We start from the raw sequence: 11,529 nt of genomic DNA, 5'->3' as shown, positions 1-11,529 counted from the left end.
GTCGCAAGTAGCCCTAAGAAATTATAAGTTTGATTTCACCGATAGTCCAGGTTTTGAGTCTTTTTGTAGATTTATTCTCGGTAACGAGATTCAGCGAAGAATGAATGAAATGACACAAATATTAAATACAATTTCTTTACGGTAACACCAGCCATAGTTGCAACTATCGGCCTTACTGAAATGAAGCGAAATTATTTCAATTTTTTTTATAATACCTAATCAAATCGAAGAAAATTCCAAAATTTCCTAACAAACAGTCCAACCAAGTTATAAAGGGTGCCTGGGTACAGACAAAAACCAATATGCTGACCAAAATGATCACTAAAACTAGAACACTAAAAGACCTTTTAGAGTTCACTGGATACCTATAACCATATTTTGCTCGCCCGTAACAACAAAGAATTGAAGTAACGCACAAACCTCTTCTACCTTTCACTTACTATTTTGCAGAAAAATGCCCGAACAGGCCAGTTTTCATTTAAAACTGCGCAACTTTTCATGAACAAGTAATTAATGAATTTGTTACGCAACCTATTGAAGGGGGAGGGGTAGACGAGTATTTTCAAATGGCAACCCTCTGTGCCAGAAATGAATCTCTTGTTGCTGAGGATGATTTGGTCATTAATAGGGATTTTTTTATCAACCCTTTTTCCTTTATAGGGATTGAATTTTTTTGAACTCACTCTATTCGATTTTTTGTCACTTACATGACTTGTTGGGTACCTTCATCTCTGATTAAATCTTGAAATCAAATCCAAGTAGAGGAAAATACACAATACAATGTAAATGTGAAAAATATTTTCTGAAATGTGAGCATTTCATAGGGAATTTCAAAATCTGGTCAAAAGATAAACAACGGACCTCCTGCGAACTATCATGTTAATCCTGGATTCTGGCAATCCATCTCCTGACGTAGTGATGGAAGTATCCGCCGGATGTAACAACGCGGTAGTCGTTTTATGAACTTATTACACCGATTCGATGAAAATCGTTACATCAGAAGATTTTCTAGGACGCATGTTAGATTGGAACAAGGGCAAACTACACTGGTAGAAGCGGAAAATTAGGCCTTGAGTTCGGATTACGATATAAAATATAGCGCTGTTATCGCCGGCCATTGTTTGAAACTAGGTTCCTTGCCAAACTGCTCGATATTTCCTATTTTGCTGATAAAATACAATATTTTCTGTACGGTCTGAAATCAATGCGTCATTGATGGGAATCTTTCAACAATTTGAAAATAATACTTTTACCGGTAATCGTTTGGAAAGATTAGAATAACATTTCTACTCTCATCAGCTGAGAATGGCCGAAAGATGAAGTAACTGAAAATATTAAAATATTAGAGAATGTGCCTTATTTCGAAATTTGATCTTCGTATGATTCATTATTCAATTAAAATTAAATTATTATTATCAATAAATATATACTTCATTCACTTTTATCAGTCGGTTGGCCATGGAAATTTGACACATTTCACTCTGTATAGTACGAAAATGTGGGGTTATGAAGCTTGTCAAAACATTTTTGGGTTTTAAATCAACGCTATGTTGCCCGTTCTACGTAAAAGTTTCTGTCATTACGTATTTTATCACAATGTCGAATCTCTTCGGAAAATATGTGACGAACATAATTGAAGTTTATACAAACTGATTGAAGGCATAGCAAATCCAGTTATTTGCATGGAAAATACAAGAGATCAGTATAATATCATAATATGCACTAGCACGAGGAGAGTTAATGTTCGTTATCTTCTTTGGCTAACATCATTTGTAGATTTCAAAAATATTAACCCGAAGATGAAATGCATATGATGCAGTGGTTGGGAATGGGTATCTCCCGAACGAATTAACAGATAATTACAAGAATGTTAAATTCTTCAATAAAAATCATCTTGCATCAATATGTATAAGTAAAAGGAATTGAAGGAAGTTTCAAGTTAAGATGAACTTCACCTTTGAACAAAAAATTCACATGAATAAACAATTAACAGGACAACTGGCGGGTATTTGTGGCTATTCATCTTAATACCTTGATACAATTATAATAATTAGGTATTTATTGGTACCTTAAGACATTTACAATGTATAGGACAAGTCAAATGAAAAATAGAAAAATCCATTTTAGGAAACTTATTCTCCGATGACATTTATCGAAAATGCTGTAGTAAACTTTTCGCATTAATTCACTAAAACATAAAATTCTCAAATGCCACCACTTTTTTGGGTCTCCCAATAGAAGGAAATTCTTTGTCATCCTCTTCATTCACAATCTTTCTGATTGTGGAAATTTTCAGCTGAAATATAAGTCGTTTAGATTCAGATGAAACATAACATAAATTCTCTTACATTGAATATGTTCGCTACCGTCTGACGTATTGTGGATTTTAGAATATCAGGGTATAACTATTTGAATGAGCGGACCTGAATTCTAAATAGCACTTCCTGAAACCCTGTCTCTTTTTTCAATCACTTTCGGCATTTTCGTAATAAAAATTGATATTAGTTGTGGCGACGGCGTTATGACATTAACGACATTTCATGAGTGCCAACCTAACTTCGTTCTAGTTGCAAAAACTTGAGAAAATTATTTCATGGCCAACCGACTGCTAAAATAAATTTGAATGAAGTATAGGTAGTTATTGCAGAAATGAATTCATCCATAGCCCATATTTTCATCAGTAAAAATACAGCACATTCACTTACGCATTTGGTACTTTTATACAGGGTAAGTCTTTTACTCGTACAAATATTTCAACAGTAGATTCTTGAGGTCAAAAGAAACAGTTTTTTCCTATACCTATCTTTTTTTCCGATTCGGCCTTGATAAAAAGATATAGCCATTTTGTGTTTTCATGATGAGCTGTGCCACCCCTGGAAAAACAAAATTACCTTCAGAAGAACTAGCTAAATCTGTGGGACTACACATCTGTGGATCTTTTGAAAAGAGTTGTATTCAGCCAAAGTATACCCAATTTTCCAAATTTCAAAGATACTTTTTAATTTTTGAACATCAAATTACTCGAAAACTACGCAGTATACGAGAAAATATGGAGAACACTTTTTTTTACAAAACGTTCAAATATTCATGAGATAGCATCCAACTTAGTTTCAAGGGTTGGTTCTTTGAATTTTTGGTATTTTTATGGTACGTAATGGTTTAATGAGAAAACTGGAAGACGTGGGTGATATTTTGTTTTCGAAAAAGATTAATCAAATAAATGAAAAACCATATTCCGAAATTCATTTCGATAAAACCGTTTGTGAGATATAACTAGAAAAAAGATTTTTTCGTGGTTTTTCAACAGCCTGTATCTTTTAAACCGAGCCGATTCGGAAAAAATGGTAAAGGAAAAAAGTATTTCTTTTGACCTCAAGAATCTACTTTTAAAATATTTGTATGAGTAGAACTCACACTGTTTAGACGTTTCTTGCTGAATAAAAAACCATCATTATTATTTGTCCAAAAACAAATCTAAAATGGGCCAACATTTTTCAAATTTTCAGATATGTTCCAAAACAAAAATACACTTCAGTGAGCAGACCTAATTTTTCCTTGATTTTTCTTACATTGTTGTTGGATTTGAGGGAAAATTTAGATTCCATATGGCAACGCTCTTCCGACTCAGAATCATGACGTTGTAATTCAATGGAAGTTACAAGCGATTTGATGTTTGAATTTGACCTACTTCCTGAGTCTTTGTAGGACTGAAGACACGTGTAAGACGCTACAAGAATAATAATTAAATCTGTTTCGAAATGGTTGGAGGCATTTTAGATGCGCTCTAAGAATATAACGGATCCTTTTTCATTGTTTCTATAGTCAAGATTCTATCCATCCAAAAGTAGCGGTTTTGGACTTGAGGAAATTTAAAAGTTCCTTACTGAATCAATGATAGCAATGTGATTTTGAAGCTTGGATTCTTTTTTGGTCATTTGAAGCAAAAACTAGCAACTATAGTAGATATAATTTTTTCCTCAACCTGCGACTTTATCCGCTGGTAATGAAGTTTCAGTTTTCTCTTACTCGCCTATACTATATTGGCGAGAACATTCTTTCGATTTTTGCCGAATCCCAAGGGGTCAAAAGACAGAGATAGCCAATTCGAAATCGCTGCTTCGCAGTAAGTGACCCCGATTCCATTTAGGGTGGATTTGGTGGAGCGACCGCATCAAGAAATAGGTCAAGATAAATACAAAGACCGCATTGAACCGTGCTATCCACGTGCAGGTATCTCCCCTGATTTTTTTCTGGTCCCTTATTCCACGTATGTGCATGTGAAAGGAGTTCGAGATATTCTTTGAGAAAAGAGCCGTTTTAATTGAAGATTTCACCCAATCGGAGAATCCATTGAAGCACAATACAGTTGAAATTACCTTTTTTTCAGCATTCAATGCTGTGAATATGATTTTTATAATCACATTTTGATATGAATTTTTTATTTGGATTGTAGCCTTTTTACAAGTGATTGCATGGGAGATTTATTCGTCGTGTTCTGTGTATGGTAAAAAACTTTAGAAGCGGATTCTGCCCTTTAAATAAAGGTGTCTTCATGTCTGCAAAATTTCGTAACACAGATATAAGCTGCAAAAACTTTATAACCACATTTCGACAAAATTTTTCTAGATTTGAGAGTTATAGAAAACGAATAATCGTAGCACATTTTGAAGGACATACGAGGATGTAGTGATAGCTATACTTCATTCAATTTTATTTTAGCAGTCGGTTGGCCATGGAAATTTGACACATTTCACTCTGTATAGTACGAAAATGTAGGGTTATGAAGCTTGTCAAAACATTTTTGGGTTTTAAATCAACGCTATGTTGCCCGTTCGACGTAAAAGTTTCTGTTATTACGTATTTTATCACAATGTCGAATCTCTTCGGAAAATATGTGACGAACATAATTGAAGTTTATACAAAATGTTTGAAGGCATACCAAATCCAGTTATTTGCATGGAAAATACAAGAGATCAGTATAATATCATAATATGCACTAGCTTGAGGAGAGTTAATGTCCTTATCTCCTTTGGCTTACATAATTTGAAGATTTCAAAAATATTAACCCGAAGATGAAATGCATATGATGCAGTGGTTGGGAAGGAATTAACAGATAATTACAAGAATTTTAAATTCTTCAACAAAAAGCATCTTGCATCAATTTAAGTAAAAGGAATTGAAGGAAGTTTCAAGTTAAGATGCAACTCCACCGTTGAACAAAAATTTTACATGAATAAACAAGTAACAGGGCAACTTGCGCGTATTTGTGGCTATTCATCTTAATACATTGATGTAATAATAATAATTAGGTATTTATTAGTACCTTAAGACATTTACATTGTATAGGACAAGTCAAAAGAAAAATAGAAAAATCCGTTTTTTAGGGAACTTATTCTCCGATGACATTTATCGAAAATCCTGTAGTAAACTTTCCGCATTAATTCACTCAAACATGAAATTCTCAAATGGCACCACTTTTTTGGGTCTCCCAATAGAAGGAAATTCTTTGTCGTCCACTTCATTTACAATCGTCCTGATTGTGGAAATATTCAGCTGAAATATAAGTCTTTTAGATTCAGATGAAACATTATATAAATTCTCTTACATTGGATATGTTCGCTACCGTCTGACGTATTGTGGATTTTAGAATATCAGGGTATAACTATTTGAATGAGCGGACCTGAATTCTGAATAGCACTTCCTGAAACCCTGTCTCTTTTTTCAATAACTTTCGGCATTTTCGTAATAAAAATTGATATTAGTTGTGGCAACGGCGTTATGACATTAACGACATTTCATGAGTGCCAACCTAACTTCGTTCTGGTTCCAAAAACTTGAGAAAATTATTTCATGGCCAACCGACTGCTAAAATAAATTTGAATGAAGTTATAGTTAGCCTACGCCAGTTCCACGCTTAAAAAAATTTTGCGTTACCATAGCAACGAACAATAACTCATTAGAAGTGTCAGTGTGAAGTTTGAGGTCAAAAAAGTAAACCAGTGTTACGCAATGAATTGAAAGAAAGAAGATGTCCACCGAAATTGTGAAAATCGAAAAATTGGAGTATCGAGCCATCATCAAGTGCCTGTATTTAAAAGGGTTAAGAGGTAAGCAGATTTACGAAGATATGCTTGCTTAATACCCTTGGTGATTAAGGTCCTTCGTGTGCAACCGTGAAAAATTGGACTGCAAGCTTCAAAAGAGGTAAATTTTCCATTCAAGATGATGACCGATCGGGAAGGCCAGTTTCTGTGTCAGTCCCCGAAAATATCGATGCAGTTCATGACATGATTTTATCAGACCATCGAATTGGGCTAAAACGGATATCTGAAGCACTGAATATTTCTTTCGAACGCGTTCATCATATAGTTCACGTCAATTTGGACATGAGAAAAATCCAAAAACAAAGCAACAATCGATGGAATGGCGACACTCTGGTTCTCCAAGACCTAAGAAGTTTCGTGTCCAAAAATCTGCTGGAAAAGTTCTTGTTTCAGTTTTTTGGGATTGCCATGGAGTAATCATGATTGATTTTTTGGATAAGGGTAGCACAATAAATGGAAATAACTATTCGACATTATTGACCACTCTACGGGAAAAAATTAAAGAGAAAAGTCGCGGAAAGCTATCCATAGTTGTTTTGTTTTTGCAGGACAACGCTCCTGATGCACACAAATCTCATGTTGCCATACAAAAAATTAGTAATCTAGGATTTGAATTATTAGAAAACCCCCCTTATTTACCAGATTGGGCTACATGAGACTATCGTCTCTTTCCTCAACTAAAAAAAAAGTCGTAAATTTTCTTCCAACAAGGAGGGTAATAAAAGCTGTGGAGGTCCGGTTTGCAGAGCAAGAAGAAACATTTTCTAGTCTAGAGAAGTTGCAGGTTCGCTGTAATAAATGTAGGTATTCAATTAAGAGGAGAATATGTTGAGTAATAAAATATTTTGACATTCAAATTTTGTTTCGTCTATAGTAGGCTAAGAATTTTTCAATATATCCTCGTACACCATTGTACCTGCTTCTTTCACTAGTTTTCGAAAATGCCTGTTTTATCTGGAAGAAAAAGAAGCTACTCATTGTAGATTTATGTTTGCTTGAGAATTATGTCGATTTTAGTATCTGGGGTGGAGTGGCAACGGGAACACTGGGGGAGTACACACCCTGGCAGCTGGCTCCTAACTGTCTACGCCTATAAATTCAGGACCAAAAAGGTAGGTACGTTGAATTATTCCAGAATTGCGAAATTGAATGATCAAATCATGCAAACATCAATTATCAGGTACCTAAACATTCAACAATCTTCAGATATACATACATATTTATGAAATGGCTTCTTTGTAGTGGCGAACTTTATGTAAATTAAATATATGGTAGACAGAAAGTATACGAATCAGCTTTTATCTTCTATGATGTTTGCAATATTAGGCATCTCTACTACGTTCACGTGGCAAGAATGTCAAACACTCTCTTTATTTTCAATGATTGTTAAATCATTGAAAATAAAAAGTGTTTCCTATACTCCATTCAAATTTATTTTAGCAGTCGGTTGGCCATGAAATAATTTTCTCAAGTTTTTGTAACTAGAACGAAGTTAGGTTGGCACTCATGAAATGTCGTTAATGTCATAACGCCGTTGCCACAACTAATATCAATTTTTATTACGAAAATGCCGAAAGTTATTGAAAAAAGAGACAGGGTTACAGGAAGTGCTATTTAGAATTCAGGTCCACTCATTCAAATAGTTATACCCTGATATTCTAAAATCTACAATACGTCAGACGGTAGCGAACATATTCAATGTAAGAGAATTTTGTATAATGTTTCATCTGAATCTAAACGACTTAGGAATATTTCAGCTGAATATTTCCACAATCAGAAAGATTGTGAATGAAGAGGATGACAAAGAATTTCCTCCTATTAGGAGACCCAAAAAAGTGGTGGCATTTGAGAATTTTATGTTTGAGTGAATTAATGCGAAAAGTTTACTACAGGATTTTCGATAAATGTCATCGGAGAATAAGTTCCCTAAAATGGATTTTTCATTTGACTTGTCCTATACAATGTAAATGTCTTAAGGTACTAATAAATACCTATAATTATTATTATTACATCAATGTATTAAGATGAATAGCCACAAATACGCGCAAGTTGCCTGTTACTTGTTTATTCATGTAAAATTTTTGTTCAAAGGTGAAGTTCATCTTAACTTGAAACTTCCTTCAATTCCTTTCACTTATATTGATGCAAGATGATTTTTGTTGAAGAATTTAACATTCTTGTAATTATCTGTTTATTCCTTCGGGAGATACCCATTCCCAACCACTGCATCATATGCATTTCATCTTCGAGTTAATATTTTTGAAATCTACAAATGATGTAAGTCAAAGAAGATAACGAACATTAACTATCCTCAAGCTAGTGCATATTATGATATACTGATCTCTTGTATTTTCCATGCAAATAACTGGATTTGGTATGACTTCAATCAGTTTGTATAAACTTCAATTATGTTCGTCACATATTTTCCGAAGAGATTCGACATTGTGATAAAATACGTAATAACATAAACTTGCACGTAGAACGGGCAGCATAGCGTTGATTTAAAACCCAAAAATGTTTTGACAAGCTTCATAACCCCACATTTTCGTACTATACAGAGTGAAATGTGTCAAATTTCCATGGCCAACCGACTGCTAAAATAAAAGTGAATGAAGTATAGTTTCTAGAATTTATTTTCAATTTGTGAGTTGTTTTAGACTAATCCTTTTTCTTTTGAATCTGAATAATTTAAAATGAATCAAAAAGTCATTAGTCAATGAAACAAAGTTTCTGCTTATAGTGACTCCGATGGTATGAATGTAGAGGAAGACAATCACACCTTACTGCTTACTGCACCTCAAACTGATCTAATCTGTAATAATTTTGGACCTGAGTCGCTTTTATTGTGACTGCGAGCGGCCTCTAGGAAGCGAATACTCCTTGTTTATTATTCATTACACACGTTTACACAGTTTACACTTAGCGATACGTCATATTTTAAAGTGATCAGGAATAATAATAAATTCATAGGATTACATCACAAATGCTAGTCTCAGAGAATACATAGGAGAAAAACATTCCTTTCAAAAATATTCTCTCACGTTTCGTATGTTCTTTCAAGTTGAAAGTACAGGATTGTCACAATTCGTTGTCCACTGAGGGGATCTCGAGAACTATAAGAGCTAGAAAAAAACGGATGACACATTTCCCAGCTCTCTTTTAGAGAAACAAGGAATGAAGAAAACGGTAACCTACTACGATTTTTCGTTTTTGAGTTATTAGCGAAAAATGGGATATTGACGATTTCGAAAAGTTCTCATAACTTTTTTGTCTTTGAAGGTACAGATCTGAAACTTAAACCTCCTCAGGCACTTTTATACGTAGAATCTACTATCAGATGATTTTTTCCAATTCCCAAATAACAAATTCAGTAAAAGTTTGCATATATTTAAAAATAAGGAAGTTCGCCTAATAATATGAAATGAAAAAATATTTTGAGCTCGTCAGTGGACTCTACGTAAAAAAGTGCCAGTAGAAGGTTCAAGTTTCAGATCTGCACCTTCAAAGACAAAAAAGTTATTAGAACTTTTCGAAATCGTCAAAATCTCATTTTTGCTAATAACTCAAAAACGAAGAATCGTAGGAGGCTACGGTTTTCACCATTCTTTGTTTCTCTGAAAAAGAGCTAGGAAATGTGTCATACGTTTTTTTTCTAGCTGCTATAGTTCTCGAGATCTCCTCTGTAGACAAAGAATTTTGCCCAACCTGAACAATATCTGTATCCCTTATTCGTTAGTCGAAAATATATCTCAGAACTCGTAGAAGACTGATCAAGTTAGGCGAGGTGGCGTCTCACGGAGATATAACTCCTCGACTAAGTGAAAATAAAAGGAATCGTGTATATTTAGAAGACTTTTCCTATCAGCCCCCTTCCTACTTCCGTCCTAAATATAAATACTTGGTGGATGCCAGAATTCTAGGCCACCAGGTCAATCGATGTTTCTCTTGTAGCGTCCAGGCGCCTGCATTGGGCGCGTCCTGAATCCTCCACTCCCCTCCCTATTCCAGCCCTTATCGATCTGTATAATTTTGATTTCATTTCCTTCGCTGAAAGTGCAAAGAAGAATTTCTCCGACAGAATAGATTAAATGCCCTGGAAATTACACAGTTTTCCTCATCAAATTATGCTTTTTTCCCCTGTAATTGCAATGAAATATAAGAATATCTATACAGGGTGAGCCTTTGACTCGTAGAAATGTTTTAACATTTGAGGTCAAAGGAAACACTTTTTTCCTTTATCATTTTTTCAAAATCGGCTCGGTTTAGAAGTTACAGGTTGTTGAAAAACCATAAAAAAATGTTCTATCTCACAAACGGATTTATCGAATGAAATGACTTTGGGAATATAATTCTTCATTTATTTGATGAATCTTTTTCGAACAGAACGTAGTCTTCCAGATTTCTCATTATTAGCATTACGTTTCATAAAAATACCAAAAATTCAAAGAACCCAACTCTTGAAACTAAGTTGGACGCTATCTAATGAATATTTGAGCGTTTTGTAAAATAAAAGTATTCTTCATATTTTCTCGTATAATGCGCAGTTTTCGGGTGATTAGATGTTCAAAAATTAAAAAGTATCTGTGAAATTCGAAGAATTGGGTACTTTGCCTGAATACAACTCTGTTTGAAAGATCTACAGATGTGTAGTGCACAGATTTAGGCCCGTAAGATTAATCGTAGTTTAATCTTCCGATTAAGAAATCTACGGTTAAAGTTAATCTATGGTTTAAACCTTCGTGTTAAGATCAAGTACAAAATGAGAAGAGATTAACTAATCCTGTGCAGTTGCCAAAATAGTTGGCTATTTGAACTAATTGTGACTCATTGGTTGCCACTTCTTAGTTTTCTGTGTCTTTGGATCAGTGCTTCTGTCAGACTGCAGAGATCAGTTTATTTATTTATTGTGTTCTGTTGTGATCTTTGTATCAGCATTATTATTGTTATATTATTGAGGTGTGAGGTAAAACCTATAGTTGATACATAGCATTCAGTGCTTCGTTTCTGAAAATATCTATATTTATTATCGAACGACAGGCAAATTTCGAAGTGGAAATAAGGAAATGCTTTTGAACATAGCAATTCAGAGGATGGATTACAAGTGAGACAAAATATGAAATTGAATGTTGATATTTCACCTTGAGGTAGGATGGCTTATTTTTTCTCAATCTCACTCAAAATTTTGCAGAAGTTTTGGAGATCGAATGAATTCGATATGGTCCTTCATGATACCTATTGAAATTATTCAACTCGTGCAACCTAAACACAATTTCTTGAATCAAAACAAACAAGAAACTTCAAAAAACTTCATAGAAGCAGGTAGAAAATAGTTTCATAGAATATATAGAGTTTAATCCCTTTTGGATGGTTTAAACCTACCGTCCCGAAGGTTTAAACTAATCGATAGTTTAAACCATCCTTGATG

Source organism: Coccinella septempunctata, chromosome 1, assembly GCF_907165205.1.
Source record: "Coccinella septempunctata chromosome 1, icCocSept1.1, whole genome shotgun sequence".
NCBI lineage: Eukaryota > Metazoa > Arthropoda > Insecta > Coleoptera > Coccinellidae > Coccinella > Coccinella septempunctata.
The sequence above is the reverse complement of the archived record's forward strand: the minus strand, read 5'-3'. Positions refer to the sequence as shown.